Source organism: Triturus cristatus, chromosome 2_2 (genome assembly GCF_964204655.1).
Source record: "Triturus cristatus chromosome 2_2, aTriCri1.1, whole genome shotgun sequence".
In the NCBI taxonomy this organism is placed as follows: domain Eukaryota; kingdom Metazoa; phylum Chordata; class Amphibia; order Caudata; family Salamandridae; genus Triturus; species Triturus cristatus.
Genome location: NC_140582.1, coordinates 1,130,210,127 through 1,130,235,292, shown reverse-complemented (window position 1 = coordinate 1,130,235,292; position 25,166 = coordinate 1,130,210,127).

The following is a 25,166-nucleotide window of genomic DNA, read 5'->3' as shown; positions in this document are numbered from 1 at the left end:
CATAGGAGACAATGTTGAGCCTGTGGTTTCCGACGATAGTTGCGAGGGGGGCCATGCAGATGTTGAAGAGTGTGGGGCTGAGGGAGGTTCCCTGTGGCACTCCACATCTGGTCTCTGTTAGTTCCGAGAGGTAGGGCGGGAGTCTGACTCGTTGAGTTCTGCCAGTGAGAAATGAGCATATCCAGTCAAGGGCCTTTCCACGGATGCCGGCGTCTGGTGGCTAGTGTGCTGTGGGAGATGGTGTAAAATGCAGCTGAGAGGTCCAGGAGGATGAGAGCTGCCATTTGGCCCTGTTGAGGAGGGAGTGGATATCATTAGTGGCGGCGAGTAGTGGGGTCTTGGTACTGTGGTTGCTGCATAATCGGGATAGGGAGATGTCCAGAACATTGTTGGCTTTGCTAATGTTTACTAGCTGGGTCTTAACAGCCTTTTCGATGACCTTGGCAACAAATGGAAGCAGGGAGATGGGCTTGAGGTTCTTGAGGTTTCTCCGGTCTGCGGAGTGTTTTTTCAGGAGGAGGTTGACCCAGTCATTGGGTAATGTGGCGGTTTTGAGGGAGCAGATGATCATCCGGTGTAGTTCGGGTGCCATAGCCGTGGCGACTCTGTGGGAGATGTGGGGTTGGCAGGGGTCTAAGGGTCCTCCAGAGTGGATGCTCCTCATGGTCTTTATGGTGTCGTCTGTCGTGAGAGGGGTCCAAGTGAGCATGGTCTGTTGAGTGGGGTATCTGGGGGTGGGAACTGGAGTGGTATTCCGGTCTTGGTTGTCAAAGTTGTCATAGATCATCTTAATCTTGAGGTGAAAGAGGTTGTTGAGTCTGTTGCAGTGGTCTTGGGAGGGTGGGACGTCTGCTGTTTCGCTGCAGGGTTTGGTGAATTCCTTGATGATGGAGAAGTTGTGGCCGTTTGTGACGATTCTTTCTTGGAGGAAGTTCTTTTTTGTGGATTTGGTGGTGTGTTGTGGTTGGCCGCTCTGTAGGCAGTGGGTATTTCTGGGGTTTTGTTGTCCCTCCATGTCTTTTTGAGCCATCGGCAGGAGCGCTGAGTGCTGGGGTGAACCAGCTGGCATTCTTGATGTATCATCCTGTGGCTTTCTTTAGGGGGTTGAGGAGGTTGCGTGCCACGGTGTTAGAATCTTTTGTCGTCAGCGGTAGGGTGCTGTTGAGGGCGGATGTGAGCTGGTCTTCGGTGACTTTGTTCCAGGTTCTATGGGGGAGGCTGTGGGTGTGCTTGTGTACGGTGGGTTTTCTGAAGGAAAAGTAGATGCAGCGGTGATCTGTTCAGACAATTTCCATGATGTGGCTGTAGGAGATGCTATTTTACCTTCTGCGAAGACGGGTTTGAGTGTATGTCCTGCTGTGTGCGTGGGTGCAGTGACAAGTTGCTTCTGTCCTATGTTGGCGAGATTCTCTAGCAGGGCAGTGGTGTTGGGGTCCCAAACCACATTAATAAAGTAGAGAACACTATTAATAAATAAAATGATACCAAAACAACAAAGATCCAATAAGGAGAAGCAGAGTAATAGAATTTTAAGTCTTTAAATAAAAATAGCAGCAACAAAAACTTTAAGCGCCAACTGTGGCCAACTGGTTGTGGTGGACCAGAACCTAAATGATTTTTAAGGCTGACCGTGATGGAAGTGGGTTAGATACAGAAATCAGGTTTGAGCCGATCTGAGGTTTTACTTTGGGGTTTAGTTTCAAAAGTGGCAGTGAAAAATCTTCATCCGGGCAAGACAGCAGCCTGTTAATGAAGAGGGCCCCATGAGATCAAATGGCCATTGGACGTGGTCCCAGTTAAGATGTTGGTTTATGCAGGAAAAGCTCATAGCAAAAGAAATTCTAATTTTGACTCCATGGATGTTGTCTTGCTGGCCAGATAGCTTTGGCGCCTTCATCCATTCAAAATGTCTAGATTTACTCTTTTTAAAGCTCAGAATTCTTCTTCATGGTAAGTTTGCAGACTATAGCCAAAGAGGGCTCCACAAGACTTCATAACTTCTTCACAAAGTAATGCTGAACTGGGTATGCTACTGCGCTGAAGCTCTGAGCTGAAGAAACCTGAGTCCTCAGTCTAGCAACAACACACCTTGCGCAAAACGGCTTGGCATTTTTGTCCTGGTCCTCCAGCAGTCTTGAAATTCAAGAAGTTTCGTTGCAGGGATTCTGCTGACGGACAGAACTATGCTCGGGACTATAGAACATCAGTCTATAAGGGACTGAGTCACCATACCACATCAGTATCTATGAGCTTGAGTCTGACTAGATAGAGTGCCTAACTTTCCCTCATTACCTTCACAGAGAGACTAGTGATTTGGTACCCCAGAACATAATGTTCACGACTGTCTCACGGATCTTGGTAACAGGACACAGCCTTGCACTGTCTCACTCGTATTTGTCTACAATAAGATAAAAAAGAGTGAGAAAGAAAGTTTACAATGTTTATTTAAACTATTTAGCTCTAAGATGCAATGATTGTGCCACAATTAGAAAATATATACATGTCAATAATATCATCAGCAACGTTTATTAAACCATATAAAATAAAGAGCTCTGTCATGTTATCTGACAGATAAACCTTCCCATACTACTGAAGTTAAGTAGTTACAAATTATAGATCTCTAGGTTTAGTGACAGACCCTAAACCCCATACCTTAGCATCCATAAGTCGATGTTCTACATCTCAGCTGATGCAGCACTTTTGTCTCAAGACCGTCACTCTGTGAGTGTATTCTTTTATTATGTAAAGGTGCTAGTGTCTGAACAGAGAGAATAACAAGGGGTAATCTTGCTTGACCTTGTACTGGTGCTGTGTGAAAATACAATGTGGCATTTACTAATGTGTGCAAAATAAAAGTGGCCTACGCTGTGCACAATCAGGCTAACATCAGGAAAATGACAATGGGTAATACAAGAAACACGCTACAGTTGCTAAGCCCCCAGGTTTTCAGTGGTGGTAGGAGAAGTTCAGCTGGTCACAGCCAAAGGTTCCATGTCCTCAGGAACAGTACTTGGGAGTCAGGACTCACTCACTATAGCAGAGGCCAACAGCAGGGACTAGGGTAAGCCCAGTTATAACTGAACATCTGTGGGAGTTTCAGGAAAGTACCTCTTGTATTTTGTGTTCCTATAGCTGAGCAGAAGGTCAGCCTTGTGATCCTTGGAATCCACTTCTTTTTCCTGGGCACAAGAATGAGATTAGGTCCAGTCCATCAGGGCATTTAGATGTATTAACGTGGATCTAGTCTTCATCTGGTCTCCCCCATGTGCACAAAGTGTTCTTGGGAGGGTGCAAGGAAGTGCCACATTTATGCTTGGCACTAGCTTGCAGGGGTAGTGACTCCTGGTACCTTCCTAGCCAAAGGGGTAAACATTTCCAGGGTAACCCTACCCCCGTCTGCAGGAGCTCCTATCTGATCAACTGCAAACAATCTCACAATGCCTTCACTCTTAAAATGCATAATAGTAAAATCCTTCTTACCTTGGACAGAGCCTGCATGCCCACCCAAAGGTGTGGCCAGGGTAATGAGCAGCCCCTACTCTGTGGTCAGTCCAAACCAGTTTTAAGTGCAGCCCTCCTCCCACTGGGTTTGGTGCCTGCTTGACTGTGTGAACAAACAGGCAGGGAAATAGTAACTTTTAAAAGTTACGTTTCTTTCATATGTATTAAAAGTGGCAAATATTAAATATTAAAAAGAGTTGCAGAATCAATTTTGTAGATGGTCTCAATCCTGAGAAAGCAGAATTTATATTTAATATGGCTTCCCAGTGTTTCTGCATGGGCTAGCTAGACTTTCTAAAGTGAAAATAGCTATAGATGCTAGTCACTGTAATGACACGTTAACATAAATTTCAACATGTCCTACATTTAAACACAATGCACCTTGCATTGTGGGCTACAAGACCTACATGGGGTGATTCATTAGGATTTATATAGGCTGAGTTGTAGTTTTTACATTGCTCTAGTCAGGCTAAAATGGGATGCCTAAAGCCATATTTTCCCTGCCACTGTAGAGGATGGTAAAATAGGGCTGCAGTCCACTAACGGCATTCACTGTCCAGGCCCTGGGTACTCTCTGCAACATATGCTAGGGATTTATAGATAAGTAAAATATAATATTTAGAAGTATGCCAAATTGACCATGTATAAAGGGTACGTGCAGGCACCAAGTAAAGCAAAAGCAGAAGACCATGAAGGTTGCACCTGACCCGTTATTCCAAATGATAATATACTGCATACATCTACACAAATGTGTACAGAGTGTACAAGCACCAGCTGCCAACGTACACAAACCAAAGGAAGGTTACAAATTGCAGTTTAACACTTAGAGATGCACCAACAAAATAACCAAGAAAAACACAAATGTGATTCTGGTCTTTATTTTCTTTTTTTCACTTTCTGTTTTGTAAAGTTTCCCATATGTGCAGTGAAGACAGCCAACGAGTTTCATCCATAGGATGGACTTCTTCAGGGATGTAATGTAACAAACATATACAATACATAAAACACAGTACCTCCATGAACAGAACAAAAGACACAGACACCACACCAGATATAATCTCCAGATATAACACATAAATAAAAATGCTCTAAAACACAATTCTCATCAATAGTGAACAATGCTATGCCTGCTCCAATAAAAGGACACACTTTGTTTGACTACAGTTAAATATAGACACACTAAGAACAATATAGACTATAGGCAAAATCAAATACAAAAATTGCAAACAAATATGGGAACAAGAATATTATGGCACAGGATGTGACATTAAAAATATATAATATACACAAATATCCCTAACAGTAAATATTACATTGGTTGCTGCTTCATATTTGAGTTGCTGATGTATAGCCTGTACTAAGGACATAGAATTTAAGGAGACAGAATTTTTCAGGAGGGAATAAGAGGAAAGAAGGTTTACATGTTAAGGAAAAGACCAAAGGTGCAAACAGTGTAAAAGAACGGGGGAGGGGAGGAAACAGGCATTCAAGTAATGGCACGTCATGGACATCCAGTGATCAATCAATAAATTAAAAATATTCCATGTACAAGTGTGTCACTCAATTAGCTATGGTGATGTAAAGAGGAGATAATGGAATTGGGCTTCTGTGTCGTAGCTAGGCATCCTGGCTTGGTGTAATATAATGATACCTACCAAGTATAAACACAGAACAATCTCAGCCTTTTTCCATTCATTGAGTCATCTCTGGATGTCCATGATGTGCTGTTACTCTAATGTAACAGTCTAGCCCAAATTACCAAGGCAGGTCCTCCCTGGACCAGAAACAAGCAACCTGGGACAGGTTTCAGGATATCAACCCTCATTATCCAGGCAAGCTTGAATCCAGGGTCGCAGCAAGCAAGGGACCCACGTCTGGGCATACACATTCCGCTGAAAGTGAAAAATGCTACACAAACAAATGATGGACAGAATTCTGAACAAATCAAACAGTCCGAATTGCCAAGCCATGTCCTCCATGGACCATAAACAACCTTCCTTGGACCGGTTTCAGGGTATGTCACTTCATCAGCGAGGCTAGCTTAAATCCAGTGGCAGAGTGAGCAAGGGTCCCACGTCTGGGCTTACCCATCGCACTTAGGGCAAAAAATACTATGGAAACAAATGATGAGCAGAATACTGAACAAATCAAACATTCACCCTCAGTCAAGAGATACAGGTTAAATCTGTTGTTCTTTTGCTCACCATGCCACCCCAGTTTGGACCCAGCTCCTCATGGGAACATACCAGCCTGAATTGTCAAGCCAAGTCCTCCCCGTGTTGTGTAGTTCTTAACAATCCATAGGACCTGCACATTGTTTGGACACCATAAACTAGGGGCTTGGTAGCAAGACTGATTCCAGATACCCTGCAGGATATGTTGGCCTATAGACCAGCTAGCTACAGTGCCACCATAAGCCCCCCTAACATACCAGGGAGTGAATAGTTCTGGCAAGCACTGAACATGACAACCCTGATTCCTCAGGAATCGTGAAACAATACAGAACCTTCCGCTCAGCCACTCGTGCTCACTTATTCTCAGGGAAATATACAGAGATTACACAGTGGGAAGTTTTCAATAATATTTATTGAACCAACGATATTGTTCCATAAAACACGTGTGCTGCAATGATTAGTAGACAGAAGCAGAAAAACGTGATTACTAGCATCAAAAGTGTCAATATTTGATAAAGTTCAACCATGGTGCTAAACAATTGTATATATGCAGACATATAAACAAGACAGAAATCTGGCGTACTCCTACTATGCGAACCCTACTCTAAGTGTACCCAGATTGTGTGTAGGTGTAGAGCCATGAATCCCCCAAGGGACGGTCCAACCTCATTATCTAATGGGAGAGAGTGAAGGACCCCGTCTTTGTCTCGAGTTGGACACCCCTCATATAATGTCAGACCAGTGCATGGCAGATTCTCAGCATGCATCAACCCTCAGTGTCAGCGGCGGTTCCCGCTCTTCCAATCTATCGGGATGCCTATTATTTATAATAAAAAGCGGCCTCGCGATGTGCACATTATAAAATGATGTTATAGAGATGTAGATAGCGTTGTCACCTTGTGGATGAAGATAAGGCGACTTTTGTACCCAGTGCGTAGAAAGGCTTAGTACATGATGTTCAAGGCATCGTGATAATACTTTGCGAAGCTGGATGTGTAAACAAAGTAGTTTCCGAGAAACAAATCAAAAATTGATGTGCATGCAAATGTGTGTAAACGTTAAAAGCTGAAAATTTATTTTCTAGGGCAATGTAATTAATAAGCTGCTTTGCAACATGGGTGTACATAGGCATGTAACACCTGGACCAGAAACAAGCATTCTGGGACTGATTGCAAGGTAGGCTAGTTAGCTTGAATCCAGTGACGCAGCGAGCAAGAGACCCAAGTCTGGGCATACCCATCCCACTTAGGGCAAAAAATGCTATGCAAACAAATTATGGACCGAATTCTGAACAAACCAAACAGATTGAACGGCCAAGTCATGTCCTCCCTGGAACAGAAACAAGCATACTGGGACTGGTTTCAGGGTATCATCCCTCATCAGCCAGGCTAGCTTAAATCCATTGGAACAGCGAGCGAGGGACCCACGTCTGGGCATTTCCATCCCACTTAGGGGGGAAAATGCAGACAAATATGGACAGAATGCTGAACAAATCAAACATTCACCCCCAGTCAAGAGATCTGGGTTAAATCCATTGTTGTTTTGTTCACTATTACACCTCAGTTTTGACCCAGACATATGCAAATCAGTCTCGAGGTTACTTCTTAGGGGAACGGTCCAGCCCGAACAGCCAAGCCAGGTCCTCCCTGCCCAGGAAGCAAGCATCCTGGGACTGGTTTTGGGTTATCACCCCTCGTCATTCCAGTGGCACAATGAGATGCCACCATGAAAATGCCACTAATTTTACCCTTTGATATCTGCAGCACATTGAATTGCATCTAATTTGTGTGGAGGGTATTAGGGTTATAACGTTCCGGGCTCGCTAAAGGTGTGATGATTTAGGAGGGTCTCACCATAACCATTTCAATCTGCCCTTATGTATACATTTGTAAAATATTGCATAGTATTGCGTAGTGTATGTATATTCAAGTAATTTCGTTTTATTATTTTTATTAAAAAAATAATATTTTTATTAGTAAAAGTACTGTCTGGAAAATTATGCACTGGGTGTTTGTTGTGTGCCTCTGGTTTTTCCTACTAGCGCATACCAACTAGACTTGAGTAGGTGTTAGACTGCTTGGCCTCTCTACCCTGGGAGATTCAAACTCCATAACAGGGTACTTGGTTCTAATGAGATGAAGAAATTGAAAACGCGCACAAATCTAAGTTCAGGACTAGAAAACATTTGTACCACCCGAATTCTGGATTACCCAAGATGCTAGGTGATTTTAAGAAGGGTTTAGTGGGGACTGGCTTCAAATAAACAATTTTAATAGAGAAGATATCACAAGTTCTGCATTTTTTAACTTATCCTGATTAAAGCAGCAAGTGCATTGCCAGGAACGATGATGAAGGCACAAGAAAGAAGCTCACATGAGTGGGTAGACCAATCATAGTTGACAGGTACATGCCTGATCCCTGTCTGAATTTTACAAAGTATGAACGTGGTCTTAACATGATCACAAATGTGGTCTATAACTGCCATCTGCAATGTTCCAGCACACACTAGAATGGTACTGTCTTCATCATAAATGATGAAACACCAGAGGACAGTTTTTTTCCAATGTGCTTGTAATTCTGGGATTATCTGTCAAGGAAATTGAAGAAAGTATGATTTTGTTATACATACTTTAATAATTGCAGGCAGTGTCGCCTGTTTAATAGAACATGGTGGGATTAATGCAAGTTACAACAATATAGATTCCCCTGTGTACCCAGTTTTTAGTAATGTGTGGTTCCCCTGAATTGGCCCAAATACTTCATCCCCCATGCAATCTCTCACAAAAAAAAACATCTTCTGTGGTGTTTAGTCTGCTCAAACCCATGAAAAACTCACACTTGGCTGAAAAAAACTGAACTCGGAAGGTCCAAGGGACACACATCTGTCTTGGCAGGGGTATGTTCCTGTAGGAGGAAGACTGAAGGAAACAAACTTGTTCTGGAAAGAAATAATAAAAATCATCATCTTGAACACCATCTCAGGACCAGCCAATCAGGAAGAGGGAGGTCCAGCAACTAGCAATAGAAGCCTCTGGATGTGTAGATGTGATACCTGCAACCCAAAGACAGGGATCCTAAACTGTCCTTTCTCTTGCTTTTGCTTTACAAATTTCAACCAAGCACTGCACCTAGTTTGCCTTTTGAACCCCTAGAAAACCAATACATGTCTGGTGCTCATACGCCCAGGAAACCAAGAGGAAAAGTTGTGGGACAAGTCTTGGTAAGGATATGTTCAAGAATGAGGGAGACTGAATAGAATGATCATATATATATGAAAGCTTTAAGATAAGAAGTTGATAGTGACTATAATTTCCTGAGACAAAGATCTGTCCCCTTTTTCCCAATATATTGACTTTTTATGATTCCCTTGGAGTTGCCAGTGTGCAGGATAGTCTGGTGATCTATAAAAACCACAAATACATGGAAATATAAATGCATTATGGTCTACTTGGACTTCAGCTTGCCCTGAAAAGTTACTTCTAGCATACTTTATTTCTTCCTATTTACATAGGGGCAGATTTACGTTCCCTGGCGCATACCTGCAAATGCGCCAGGGAAGATGCGTCACGCAAGTTTGCCCTTGCGCCACCACCGATGCGCCGCATTTACAATGCGGTGCATTGTGGCGCAAGGACAAGCAGAAGTCCAAGTAGACCATAATGCATTTATATTTCCATTGCCGTTGTAAAGTTGGCGCAGTGCTGAAGTTGTGTCGCAAGCGTGACGCAACTCCAGCACTGTTCCAACCTGCACTATCCCTAACATGGTGCATCACGCCTTACGCCTGCTTGAAGCAGGCTTAAGGATTTGACGCACCAGCGTCGGAAAAGTGACTGCGTGAAATCTTGTAGATTTCACTACGTCACTTTTCCGAGGCTTTTGCCGACGTAACGCCCACCCTGCATACATTAAACCTGACGCGGGTTTAATGTGGCGCAGGGTTTTAGAACGTGACGCATCTCCCTAGATGCGTCACGTTGTAAATCTGTTGCAGCATGGTGCTAGCTTTGCGCCGCCGCTGTGTCACAAAAGTGACGCAACAGCGGCGCAAAAGTGGCGCACGGGGCTTGTAAATCTGCCCCATAGTACTTTTAGTGATCCTCCATCCGCACCCTCCCATTTGTCCGTTCCATCAAAAAGACTGCTCTTTGGTGGTGGTACAAATACAGGTGCTACTATATCGGTTACTATCTGTATCTTGCACAAGGAGGCAATAATTAGGAGCACACATTCAGATTTCAGTAAGAAACTAGTTTAACTAGCTAGAAACAGGTACCCTTCGCTCTCACACAGATTATGAGCACTTGTTTCACCTCTTGGAATCGGTAGGACTGAAATACATGGAAAATACACCAATACAACATAATAATATGTGCTTTACTTTATGAGTTAAACTCCTAATTTATGCAAAATATGTCATGCACGCATCATTTGCTTTACATATTGGTTGGAAACAATCACAGTAGGAAGCTTTCATCTGAACCTCACTAATATCTTACTGACATGCTTTAGGTCCCTGGGTTTCAAAATGACTCAGTGCATCCCAAATTCTGTGTCAAAACTCCCCAGACTGAACAAGGTCATGAATTTCTCAAGAGGTTTCAAATGAATGTTTCACCCAGGCAGCAAAGCAATATGGCTCTGCAGATGGTTGCACACTATAAATAGCTGAATATTTAAAAAAAAATCATCGTAGCGCAGCCTTTGATTCTTACAACACATGTCCATGGAGGATGACCCATAGATAAATCTGTCTTCACTATTGAGACTTTAGAAATGATTCTTAAATTGTATATTCTTTTCCCTGATGTTTTAATCATTGCAAGTGTCTCCATCAGAATATTTTCTAAGGGTCTCGAGTCGTTTAAAGTCTAGTTGAAGAGAGCAGTCAAACAGTTCTAGCCACAAGCTGACTCCATGGGAAACATCCTACGGTCTCTGCAGTGACCCCGAAGGAACAGTAACAGACACCCTATTCTGTTCGTGGGGCTCTAGTTTGTCACACTGCTCTACATGCTAGGGGCACTGATCGAACACACAGCACTGCATCCTAGGGACACATGATCACTGTCTGCACACCACTGGAAGGACACTGACCACTCACATTGCTCTTTACTTGCTATTAGACCATCATGGTCATAAACATCGACCTACAAAACGATTGACTGCAGAATATCGACTACCACTCCACAACTAATATTGAGGTAAGTAGATGTGACTGTAATAAATCTATGCTTAGCCAAATATACTTACCTAGAAAATATAGTTGCAGTCTCTATTCTGCAATAAATGTTCCTGAAGGTCAATATAATAACTCTATATTATGGCAGCACACCATCTGCACCCTATGGGGCACCAGGCTATCACACTGCACTGCCACCTATAAACACTAACACATCACACTGAACGAGCCTGGAACACCTAATTCATGGCTCTGCACCACCTCCTAGGCTTTGGTTTGTAATTGGGACCGTGTTTATAGCTGGACGAATGCTTAAATACATGGGGGCAGATTTACAAGCCCCTTGTGCACTGTTGCGTCACTTTTCCCATGTTAAAAGTGACGCAAAAGTGGCGCAAGGGGCTTGTAAATCTGCCCCATGATTTCATGGATGGATGCATTTGTAGGTGCATGCATGGATTGATATGTGAGTGATTGGGTAGGTACATACAAGCTTAGAGGAAAGTCTAAACGATCAGAATGATTTCTTATTACAGGAGCTAGCGAGACCACAAAGGGGAGGCTTAATTTACCCTAACTTTGCAAGGTAACTAACAGTTAAGAAGACGAAGAAAAAATATTACATCGAAATATAAGACTATAATATACTTATGAATGTAAAGACATCCAATTACTTATACCATCAAATAAACTGCACTAGAAGAGATTTTATTGACCCCTTGGTATATCACTGAAAATAAAATACTGAAAATAAAGGGAATGGACTTCTATCACAAAAGAATGAACAAGGACAAAAACCATTTGAAAGTAAATAACAGAATGAATACATGTATTCAGCTAAAGTCAGATGATCACCCTGCTGCTGCTCTTGATACTTCTGCCCAACCACATCTACAAGCACCTTCTTCGCGGTTCCACAGTAAACACACTTGGGCAAATGGAAACCATTAAGCTCCAAAAGAGTTGAAGATATTTAAGGTCTAACATATATATTTAGCACAAGAGATTATTTCATAAATAAGTAAATATTGGCAAAATGAGTATACAAGAAATTGGGGAGACAAAGGTACCTGACTGAACACAGTGTAAATAATGTAACCTCACTTTCGGGATCAGCTGTGAAGCGGTTAATCATCTGGATTTGGCAATTGTCATTTGACAGGTTGCATCAACCCTACAGCCTGAGGCATGAGATAGCCATAGCAGTAGGATGAGGAAAATGTCAAGATTTGCCAGCTGTAGGCCAGTTCAATTATTACACCACGCCTTGGTACTGCTATGTCGAGAATGCCCATATATATATACATAGATATATATATATATATAAAGTTACCAATGTCAGGCCAGTACAAACATTATATCAAGGGTGTGCACCATTCATCTAAGAGTAATTGTATGAGGGAACAACGCTGGTAAAAACATTGCATGGCTGTACAACGCATTTTTTACCTTCCATTTTTTTAGGACGCATGTTTTTTACCTTGCATTCATTTAGCACGCATTAAAAGTCTAACTAAAGTAAGTATTAGTAAGGTAAGTCTAAATATATGTATGTATATATATATATATATATATATATATATATATTATTATCTACTGGCGGTCGCCAGTAGATAGTTATAGTTAGGACCGAGTTTCCATAGGAAATCTGAAAATTCTATTTTGAATAACTTTGGCGCCGGTTGACGAATCCTCGCGAAATTTTCAAAACTAATGGGGCACTCCGCTCAGCTCCTACCCTGAAAGTCTCAGGGTGATTCGTCAAGCGGGGGCTGAGAAAAAGGGGGGGTCCCAAAACGCGTTTTCCCCATGCATTTTCCCATAGGACGTTTAGTCGAAGGTACAGCCTGAACGGCTGAACAGAATTAATTGAAATTTGGCAAAGAGGTAGTCCTCAGGTCAGACATGTGCCTTTTGGATATATGGTGTCAATCTGTTCAGTAGTTCCTGAGAAAATTGCAGTTAAAAGTACATAAATATCTATAAGCACGCAACGTACGCGCACCGTGCGCGCACCTTAACGTGCGCGAGCGTAATTCTGATTGGTGGTTACATGTCAGTCAACATTCGAATCGGTCGAAATCAGGAAGTGTTGGCCGCCATTTTGTGTGTGACAGTGAAAAAGAAAGGTGGAGAACGTGAAAAGGGGGCAAGGTAGGGTTGGGTAGAGAGTTCCTGACCCCCTAGCCTTTGTCCCTGAAGGACCACGAAGGGTGAAAAAAACATTTTATTTTTTTGGAAAGAATCGCTGGGTGCGCGCACGGTGCACGCACCATGAAAAAACCTTAAAAAAAAAAAAACATTTTAAACTGTTTATAAGTTTATAGAAGATATTAAGTATGCTGTTCAACTTTATCCAAATAAAAAAAAAAAGAGCTGAGCCATTCCATATTACAGGATACAGTCAATCTATAACTATATACATAGGTAGTTTATTGTAAAATAAATATATAAAAAATATAATAATACATACATAAATTAGCATTTAAAAAACCTTACAAATTCACTTAAAAAACCATAGGTTTCACACACGTTATAGTTAGGAATTAGCATTTAAAAAACCTTGCAAATTCACTTAAAAAACCATAGGTTTCACACATGTTATAGTTAGCGGGACATTTCACTCGTAAAAAACCATTGAAATTCCCCCGTTATAGTTAGTTCCGATAACTATAACTCGTGCGACCGCCACTCTATCACAAGGATGATGTCATCAGTGATGTCATGAGTGATGTCACTGACCATGTCATGAGTGATGTAATATGTGATGTCATCAGCAGTGGATTGTGGTCGTGCGAGTTATAGTTATCTGAACTAACTATAACGGGAGAATTTCAATGGCTTTTTACGAGTGAAATGTCCAGCTAACTATAACATGTGTGAAACCTATGGTTTTTTAAGTGAATTTGCAAGGTTTTTTAAATGCTAATTCCTAACTATAATGTGTGTGAAACCTATGGTTTTTTAAGTGAATATATATATATATATATATATATATATATATATATATATATATATATATATATATATATATATATGTATATATTTATATATATCTATAAATATGCATTTATATGTAAAAATATATATATATATATATATAATTTATTTATTTATTTTGGAGTTTATAGCACTTACAAGACCCGAGGGGTATCAGACCCCTTTACAGCATACATGTATAGAAATATATATATATATATATATATATATATATATATATATATATATATATATATATATATTTTATCCTTTTTCAAAGTAACACGCACTCTCGAAGAAAATGCTTAGCGGGAAGCCAATTTATTGTTTGCTACGCGTTTCGACAAATGAATTCATTTGTCGAAACGCGTAGCAAACAATAAATTGGCTTCCTGCTAAGCATTTTCTTCGAGAGTGCGTGTTACTTTGAAAAAGGATAAAAGATTATTTACCGGCGAGGGCATACCGGCAAACGCACCACCTGACTTTGGGCTCAATCCCGGAATGACCCACTTGGAGGATTGCGAATATATATATATATATATATATATATATATATATATATATATATGCCACCAGGAATCGCCTCATCGGTTACGCAGCTTCAATGCGCAGAGACGAACACGGACCCAAAGTGAGTGCTGGAAATTTTTTATTTGGACAAAAAACTTTACACAGCCGCCATGACACGTTTCGGCCTACTGGAGGCCTTGATCACATGACGCTGTTGTCAGAAGCCTGACCTTTTAAAGTGCAAGTGCATACATAATTGATGACATCATGACAATGGACATAGAAAACAGCTTAGGAATATAGCTGTGAAATGCAATACAACTGTGCAAAATACGCAAACAACTGTACATTTGTTGATAAAAATCGTCCTCCTTATACATGTAAAATACATAGTAATTTCTTGAGAAGACAGCAAAAGGGGTCATGTTTTGCAATTGAAAATTGTTATTCCTATACTATTAAAAATGTGCGAGGCAACATGCAGGCATGCCTAATAGTATAAAAGCAGTTGTTAAACGATCATTTATATATAAATATATGTACATTGCAACTGAAAATTAAAGTGATTGAATCATCAAACACCTCATGTTGAAACCCAAAAAGGCAAAATATAGATTTAAATGCAAAAACTTCAAAAATTGAAATTTTTGGGAAATTTAGACATACATGCCACATGTAAGTCACCCCACATACATATTATAGGTAGAAGGAGAAACTGGCTTTGAATGTATATCGCAATTAACTCATGCCGAATAGGGTTGTTCCAAATGTTTACATTTTTTTAATTTAATTTTTATCTCTTTGGGGGAATCCCATACTTACCTTAAATGCGCGGTAAAGTCATTTGTGGTAAAGACCTATAGGTGGTAATAAATGCGTGCTAAAGGCACTGCGATGTATAAATTGTGTTATAAAGACTATTTCTTGTGTATACAATATGCCAAAAATTACCATCATTAGAGCATGCACCATCATCAAGAATGCCCACAATATGTCAAAAATTACCACGACAGTCATTATACTTGTCGGGATTTGCCCCATTGCTTATTGTTTATTAGGGTGTGTTTACATTTTCTCCCTGACACAGAAGTCCTTAACAAGTGTTTAGGGTTGCTTCATCACTCACTTTTCTAACATGTTTCTTCACATTTGCACTATTACTTAGATCATTTAATACATGGGTGCATGTGCATCACCACTAGTTAATCCTAGTGGATATTCAGACTTCCACCATCACTCAGTGATCATTTAGGCGATAAATATCAGTACAACCCAATATTTCAACTGTGACTCGATACTTCCACATTGCATTTGAAAATATATCAAATAAACTGTCATCATTATTACAATTGGCCAATTTGATTTGTAAATATCATACATAGAATGCTGATGACACTACACTCTTTTACATCCTACCCCAAATGAGATGTTTGTGTCTGGTTCTTCCTCTTACTCTGCAAGCTGTACAAGGCTGATACACACAGGTTGTTATTAGATGTCCCTCTGAAATGAGCAGAGATAATGTGGTAACTCAAGAGGACCGTCTGACGTCAGCAGTACCGCATATTATTACTAGAGGTTCTTCTAAAGTCAGCAGAAAGGATGGAATACTGCAGATCAGCACAAGGAATCTCCTTGAATTTAGCAGAATGGGTGCTGTGCCTTTAATACTAGATGCACTGCTAAATTAATCATGTTACTGCAACAGGCACCTCAGGTGATGGGGAGTCATAATCAAGATTACTCCTCATTGGCCAATCACCAATGCAAAATCAACTAAGCAATCTGTATAACTGCACAACGGGTCTTTTGGCCGATGCAGGTTGAAGCCAGCTGCCTGAGAGCCCACAGTCTGTAGTTGAGCTCACTGTATATTTGTGTGTTTTGTGGGATCTAGAATACAAACAGAAGCTGTCTGGAGTCAGAACTAAAAGGTTTTCCAACAGCAAGTTAGTGGTGAGATCTGCACCCAGACCAGAGCACAAACACACAGGAAGAGGGATGGAAATGCTGATGTATGAGTCCACTGAGTGTAATAGGAGGTAGGTAAGGAATGCTGAGTGGGGTGGGGCGCAATCACCACCAGCTGGTAATTCATAGATCTAACCCAGCACTGCACAGTTCAGCACGGCCTGCCCAGAATACTGCTGAGTTTTTTTATTTTGACAACAAAGACATCTAGAGCACAAAACACAGAGGTCTGACTACTCGGAGATGTTCTAATGCATGTTCTCGTTCAATGCTGCTAGCGTTGATGGCAATAGCACTAATTCTTCTATAACTGCTGCTGCCAGAAACACAGCAAATACTTTAGATGGAAAATGTCTCTATTCTATGGATCATTGTAGTTTTTACTCTCCATCTGCTGATCAATAACTTACCAAGCGCAAATGGTTACTTTACTCTACAGTTACAAAGGGCAGTCAGCATTTGAGAAGTTCAAGGCAGGCCAAATATAGTTTTGATTTGCATGGAAAGAATTTCTGTCAGTTTTGAAACACATTTTTTAAGCATGAATACCTGGTTCCTCAAAAGTCATTGCTGAAGAACATCGGAGGACAGAATGAAATGATGCACAGAAATGTGACCATAATGGTAGCCAACAGATTAAGAACATCAGTACATTTTTTGTTTATAAAGTTGACTTCACTCTTTGAGAGACCTAAGAAAAGAGGTTCTTAAATCTAGCTGCTGTACTATTTGAAATGTGTTTAGAATCTGTGGGCCAGATTCACAAAGGTAAGCCTAGGCCTGACATATAAGTTTACTTTTGTAAATTGAGCCCTTGAACTTCATGTCTAAACTTAGACTTAAGGTCTAAGTTCACCTTTGTGAATGGGGTCCTTGGACTTCAGGCCTAAGTTCACCTTTGTGAATTGGGTCCTTAGACTTCATATCTAAGTTCACCATTGTAAATTGGGTCCTTAGACTTCAGGTCTAAGTTCACCTTTGTGACTTGGGTCTTTAGACTTCAGGTCTAAGTTCACCTTTGTGAATTGGGCCCTGTGTTTTTATATTTTGCAATGAAAATGATTTTATCCTTTGAATAGATTCATATTCGCCATCCAAATGAAATTCTAGGCATTCACCAGTTTGCAAATTAATAATTGTGTACAGACAACTGCTGAAACTGTTTCATTATGCAGTGCTTGATTATGAATATTATATAATGAAACTTAAATGAGACTGCAAAAGACACAGAGATGATGGACGGAATCCAGACCAAATCAAACATTCTCCCCCAGTCAATAGATCTGAGTTAAATTCATTGTTCTTTTGCTCACCATGCCACCCGAGTTTAGTCCCAGCCATATGCAAGTCAGTCTTGAGCCTGTCCCGCATGGTAACAGTCTAGACCAAACTGCCAAGCCAGGTCCTCCCTGGAAAGAAACAAGCATCCTAGGACCGGTTTCAGGGGATTACCCCTCATCAGCTAGGTTAGCTTGAATCCAGTGGCACAGTGAGCCGGGACCCACATCTGGGCATGCCCAGCGCATTTAAGAGTGAGAAAGCATGAGACTCACAGAGTGGGACGGGTGTGCCTAGAAGTGGTTCCGGTGCTCTCCATGCCACTGGAGTCAAGCTATCCTGGCTGATGAAGGGTGGAACTACAAAACAGGTCATTGTTTCTAGTCCAGGGAGGACTTGCCTGTCATTTCGGGCTGGACAGTTCCCATAGAGAGCAGGGTCAAGACTTATTTGCATAATGGCTGGGTTCAAACTGGAATGACATGGAGAACAAAAAAACGATGGATTTGGGCACAGATCTCTGTATGATCTCAATGTATGACATTGTTTTGCATTTTTTCCATCAATTTTTCTTTTTGAAATCAGACTACAACATTAAAAGCATAGCAGAAATAAATATAGAATTTTCAGCCAAATATTAACTGTTTGTTAATATGAAATATGAAAGGATTCTTGGTTACACCAAAAGTGCATATGCATGAGTAAACAAATGAGCAATGGTGGGAGAAGGAAGTGACGGCCCATACTGTCTACAATGCAAATTACTGAGGGCACATTTAGTATTATTTCATGCATCGAGGCACAGCAAAGAAACTTGCTGCACTGTGTTACATGAAAAGGAGAAAGCAGACATGAACCATATTTATAAAGATATGGAGCATATCTGCTCTCTCCTTGTGCTGGAACACTGTGAGCTGCCCAGAGCCAATGCAGGCACCCTTGCCCCAAAGGTATGTTGTGGGCAGGAATGTTTTGGACAGGAAGGGGAATGCTCTTGCACATAAACAATCCTTGGAAATAATGCAGCACAAAGTAACATGAACAAATAAAGATATTTCTCCTTGTTATGCCTCTGGTGAATAGGCTCACCATGTTGGTGCATACCCAGGTTTACAAGTCCTTGCAAATCTGGGTTTGTATCACAATATATGGGTGGATGCATGGGAACACTTCTCCTGCTGTAAAATCTATGCGAAGCAACGTAACACAAAGCAGTGCTATGCAGTAAAAAAGATAATCCCAATTAAAAAATGGTGGGGGCCAGTGGGCCACACCAGGGTTTATTATATGGGTCTGGTATTGTTTTGATCCCTCATGATAAATGCAGTCCTCAGGCCTGCTGCAAAGAACTATCTTTGACAGCTTGTTAATGTTGTGCAAAGAGTGTGAAAACATATGTTCTCTTTTTGACACAGCACTAATGAGCTGTCTGTCATTGTATCTTGAGGGATAGAGAAACGCCCCCCTACTGGGCCTTGCCCTTCAAGTGATTAATTTTACAAGGAAACACAGTGATTTCTTTCTCAATAAAGTATGCAAAAACCTTCCACCACTTAGCTACTAATTCTATTCCCTCTAGAATGTAAGCCCTTCTTCTTTCTGACATTTGGTGTTGGCGTCACTTGAGCAGTCAGCATATCTTTCTCCCACAAAAGATACCCACATGCCGTGAATTCTGGGAGCAAAGGTTTGTGGATTCCACTGTAGGGAAATGCCCAAAATTTAGCAAAGTATTATGTATTTTTTTCAGAAAAGTGGGAAAAAGTGCTAAGCCTAAAATAAGTGGCATCAACAAGACGTTTGGTGGGTCAGGATCATCCTCTTCCCAGCTTACCTTTCAGGAACAGGCACAGTTGTAAAAAGAATTATATTTTTTACTACATCATTTGCAATTTTCAAATTGGCGTTGATTTTCATATTTTTTCATATTTTGTTGTCGTTTCCATCTGCTTGCAGCTTGATCTAGAAACAGGTGTAAAATCCACGGGTGAATACACACACCTGTACATTTTGGAAAAGTAGTCAAAATCTGTAATCCAAAAGGGGTCATTTGTGTAGATTGCTCATGGTTTTCCCAAAGAAACAAAGATTAAATAAAAAATAATGAAAATAAGTAGTAAAAATCGAAGAAACAAGTGACAACAGTTCCATTTTTGCACTCCAATGGCCAATGAACAAAAGTAATGTCCTGTTATCCCTGTTGTTACACAGTTCCCACTAGAAAAGGTAGCACTGCATATTAGAACAGGACTTCAGAAGGCAGGGACTAAGTCCATCTACACCATCAGAAACTGTTGGCAGAATTCCTAGCTAGATCACAATGCCTCACCTGAAACCCTAACCTTCCTGGGGTGGCAACCTCAAGCATGGCACCCTGATCCACAAGGGTATCATGGAAGCAGATCTTACCACGTTTGTTGTTTACTTATGCTTGCTGATGGTAAACACAAGGAAAGATACAAATAAAGTGTTCAATACATTTTTGAAGTAATCTTGCATAGAAAGATTGAGCTGTGATAATTAGACAGATACAACAAAACAATGTAACCAGCATTGAGAACATGGTGAAAAGAATGAATAATACAACCATGACAGTCTGATTTGTATATATATATATATATATATTCACTGAAAAAACCATAGGTTTCACACACGTTATAGTTAGGAATTAGCATTTAAAAAACCTTGCAAATTCACTTAAAAAACCATAGGTTTTACACATGTTATAGTTAGGTGGATATTTCACTCGTAAAAAACCAATGAAATTCCCCCGTTATAGTTAGTTCAGATAACTATAACTCGCGCGACCGCCACTCTATCACAAGGATGATGTCATCAGTGATGTCATGAGTGATGCCACTGACCATGTCATGAGTGATGTAATATGTGACGTCATGAGCAGTGGATTGCGGGCGCGCGAGTTATAGTTATCTGAACTAACTATAACGGGGGAATTTCATTGTTTTTTTACGAGTGAAATATCCACCTAACTATAACATGTGTGAAACCTATGGTTTTTTAAGTGAATATATATATATTCACTGAAAAAAAACATAGGTTTCAGGGGTGTTATAGTTAGCTGGACATTTCCCTCGTACAACACCCTAGAAATTCCCCTGTTATAGTTAGTTCAGCTAACTATAACTCGCGCCCCTGCAATGCACTGCTGATGACGTCACATATTACATCACTCATGACATGGTCAGTGACATCACTGATGACATCACTGATGACATCTGAAATTACATCACTGATGACATCACTGATGACGTCATCCAGTGACTGTGTGTTTTTCTGAAAAGTTTAAATATGTTTTATATATTTATAGTGAAAGGCCTGTGGAAGAATGAGTGGGTGTACAAGTGTGTGAATGGATGATTTTCTAGGTGCGTAACTGATTCTATAAGTGAGTCATTAAATGTATCTTACTGCAGACTAGTGGCTAAACTGTGTGATGGTCTGTATGTGTCTGTCTGGTGTATAAGTGGCTGCATGGTTTTCTGAATAGCTATATGAGTGTCTATATGGGTTATTGATTGGTTGTCTGAGTATCTGTATGGGTGCCTGAGTGTTAGTGTGGGTAGGGTGTGTGTGACCCTGTGCATAGATGTGTGACTGGGTGATTCTATGGGTGCATGGTTTTAAGAGTACATCTGTGATTAACTGTATGGCTGAGTGAGTGTATATATGGGTGTGTTAGGCATTGAATGTATATCTCAGTTGTACATGTGTCAGTAACTACATATGTGAAAGGCAATATATATACGTGTAAGAGTATATAAGTGGGTATATGTGAGAGTGTGTGATTGTAAGAGTGGCTGCATGGATGAGTGTGTGATTGTATCAATGAGTGTATAAGAGCGTAAGAATGTGGTGCTATTTTTATGAGTAAGTGAACTTGAGTGTGTATAACTGCATAGGTGAGTAAATGGGAGTGTGATTGATTATTTGCACGACTGACTAGGTGTGAGAGTACCTCTATGGATGATTGGTGGTGTGTGAGTGTCTATGTAGGTGTATAAATGCATATGATAGTCTTGTACGGAGTGACTGTAAGTATGAGTGACTGTACAGGTGAGTGAGTGGAGGTGTATGTAGACCTAAGAGTTAATGAGTGGGTATGTAGTTATTGGTATTGGAGTATCTATGGTTTTCAGAATGGACGTCTGAAATTTTGAGTTGGTGTATCAACGGTTAAATTAGGGTGTGAGAAGATGCAGTAATTTATCACATGGATGATGTCATCAGTGATGTCATCAGTGATGTCATTTGAGATGTCATCAGTGATGTCATCAGTGATGTCACTGACCATGTCATGAGTGATGTAAAATGTGACATCATCAGCAGTGCATTGCGAGGGCGCGTGTTATAGTTAGCTGAACTAACTATAACAGGGGAATTTCTAGGTTTTTGTACTAGGGAAATGTCCAGCTAACTATAACACCCCTGAAACCTATGGTTTTTTCAGTGAAGTTCTAAGGTTTTTTAAATGCCAATTCCTAACTATAACGCCCCTGAAACCTTTGGTTTTTTCAGTGAATTTCAAAGGTGTTTTAAATGCCAATTCCTAACTATAACGTGCATGAAACCTATGGTTTTTTCAGTGAATATATATATATATATATATATATATATATATATATATATATATATATATATATATATATATATATATATATATAGATATCTATCTATATATATAACTATCACTACCCCTACTCTGGGAGTATAGTGGGTGTACCCACTGTCTGATTGCTTAGGTGAGACTGTTGAACACAGCAGTCATTCCTAGACCTTTGTGGTTGGAGTACCCCCTCTGACCCATAAAGGGACAGTGCACTGTGTATATGATAAAATCACTGTGTTATAAGTGCAGCTCTCATGCAGCGATGTGCCTAGATGTTGGAAGCTGTCTCTGAACGGGCAGCGCAAACACCAGGATATCTTGTTCTGTTCTTAAACGAAGAGTACAGACAATGTAGCAGAAAGGAGCATGTGTAACGCTTTCTCAGAATAATATTGTGCAATCCTAAACTAATAAAATACCAGTGCTAAAATGAAGTCAGCCTTAAACATGTAAAATAGGAACTAAGTATGGATAACAAAGTGGGCCCAAGTAGGCCTCAGTACATTGCCACAGAGATATTTCATATTTGTTGGTTGTGCAAAAAAACAAAAACGATTTAGAGAGTCAACAACTGAGCTGTAGCTTATAATAATTTGTCATTGCCAAACAACATGCATCAATACATAACGTAAAATCTTATGAAGTGAAGAATGGGTATTAAGGCAACCTATGCTTTTTTTAAATGTGCCCAAGACAATGCGGTCAAGTATAGGTAGCTTAGGCACAGTACATATTGATGCAGTTCTGAATTTGGAGTTCCCAATACGATCATGTGATTTTGGGGGGCATTTTCAAAATGTGTTCTTTCTTGGATCCTGGTTTACATATGGGTGCCAGAAATGGAACGAAATTCAATAGATATTAGCAAATATTATTCTAATCTGTATTCCCACACTTTTTCCAATAAAAATGGTAGCCCACTTGTGGCTCTGGCCTTAGGATCTGTGACAGGACAGGCCACAAAACAGAATGTGGTGACACCAAGATTTTGTCTTACAAATGGACGCATTCCGGTGATGTGGGTGGCTGCAGTATTTGGACCTGAGCTAGGTACCAAAGCGGAAAATCTAAACATATATATTTAAGAAAACTAGACACTCAAGAGAGTCCTGGGTGATTTGACTTGCATGAATCCTTCTATGCTGTCTCACCCAAGATGCTCTCCCAAATTCAAACTTTGGCTAAAATCACATATTTGCAGCACATGTCTGTATGAATTCACACATGTCCTACCATCCAGTATTTCCACACTTCTCCAGCTAAAAATGGTACAACTTCTGTGTGGCTGAGAATATCATCCACTGCAGGAAAACAACATTTTGAGAGATCAAGTTTTCACAAATTGGCAAAATGGATAGCTGTGGTATTTTGGCCTGTGCCCTGCCGCCATCCAGGGGAAAAGCAAGTATCTACCTCATCAATGGGAGCATGCCATCCAATCGTGCCTCCTCACCCTCAAAGGATTGCACTCAAAGCATCTGCAAACACTATACCCAGACTGAAATGCAAATTAATATCACATAGTTACATTCACACCCAGAGATAATGCCCATAGACTTAATCAATCAGAATGTAAAAGGGATGTTTGCAGCTTATATGGGTATCATTATAGTCTCCTTCATAATGCAACTACGTTCCTATGTTCCTCAGAGTGACGAATATATGTGAAATGGGAAAAATAAGCACAATTTGTACTCCAATCCTTGTAAGTTGAGAGACCTAACTGTGTAATACACTCCTGAAAACGTATTGGGTCCAGTAAGGCTCATTTGTACAACCTTTAGCTTAACCCTATGTAGCTATGCCTTTGAGTGTAAAGTATTCAGAAGCATCAGAAGCATCAAACAACAAAATAAACAAAATATAAAAGCGACACAACACAAAATAAATCTGGCAACAATTGTTAAATGTAGAGATATTTTTATGAATTTTTAGACATGAAAATTAACACAATTGACCATAGGGCTCCAGTTTTAAATGATACATTAATCAGTGCAAAGTTCCAAAAGCATTGGTAACTATAAATTGTGGAAACTGTAAAACATTTTACAATTGTGTTTGACTATTCCTGCCCCATTTGGGCAACCAACTCAGGCAGGGATGAGATCAAGGGGGTAACGAGGTGTAGGACAGTTATCTTGCCATCAGAGCAGTCTCAATTCCAGTTTCAAGCTCTATGGCTGAACCACCATAGACTTTCAATGCAGGAGTCCTGATTCCATGGATACAGGATGGTAAAGATGCTGTAGGATGCTGAGGATGTTGTACAGTCTATGTGGGTTTACCTGTAGCTACTCCTCTGTATACGATCCAGGTCGGGTGACTTTGGTTGAGATCTATGTCTCTTGAGGCCTTCTTGGTCTACTGGTCTCCAATCACAGCAAACCCATCGGTTCCCTTTGGTGAAGGCTAGAGTTCATCTTGGGTGACCATACTGCATTTTGATGACTCTCCCAGATGAAGCAGACTCTGGTGCAAATTTGGAACATTGATTTTTGTTCTGTCAGTCTGCATGTTGGCGGTCAGTGGCTGTTAAGAGATCATGACTATTGACTTTGCAGAACTTTTGTGGCCCTCGTGCTGTAACAAAAAGTCAGCCAACTGACTCTTAGACTTCACTTTTTCTGTGTGGGTCTCAGGAGCAACTTTTCCATGAGCTAGGCAGCACAGGCACGCTCCTCAAGTTGAGAGCCCAAGGATCAGCAAGTGCAGTCCAGTAGTTGGTACAGCCTCTCTTGCCAGGTCCAGGGAACAGCAGGGTAGTGCTTCATTGGTCCCCTCTCCAGTCCAGAACTGATACAAGGTCTGGAGTGCCAGTGAGTCCATATTTATGCTCAGAAAGTGCCCTCAGAGGATGGAGTGTTTACTTTGCTAAAGGGCTAACAGGTCCCTCCCGGCTTGATGTCAACTCTCTGCAATGTGTGGAAACTAGCTGTCCTAG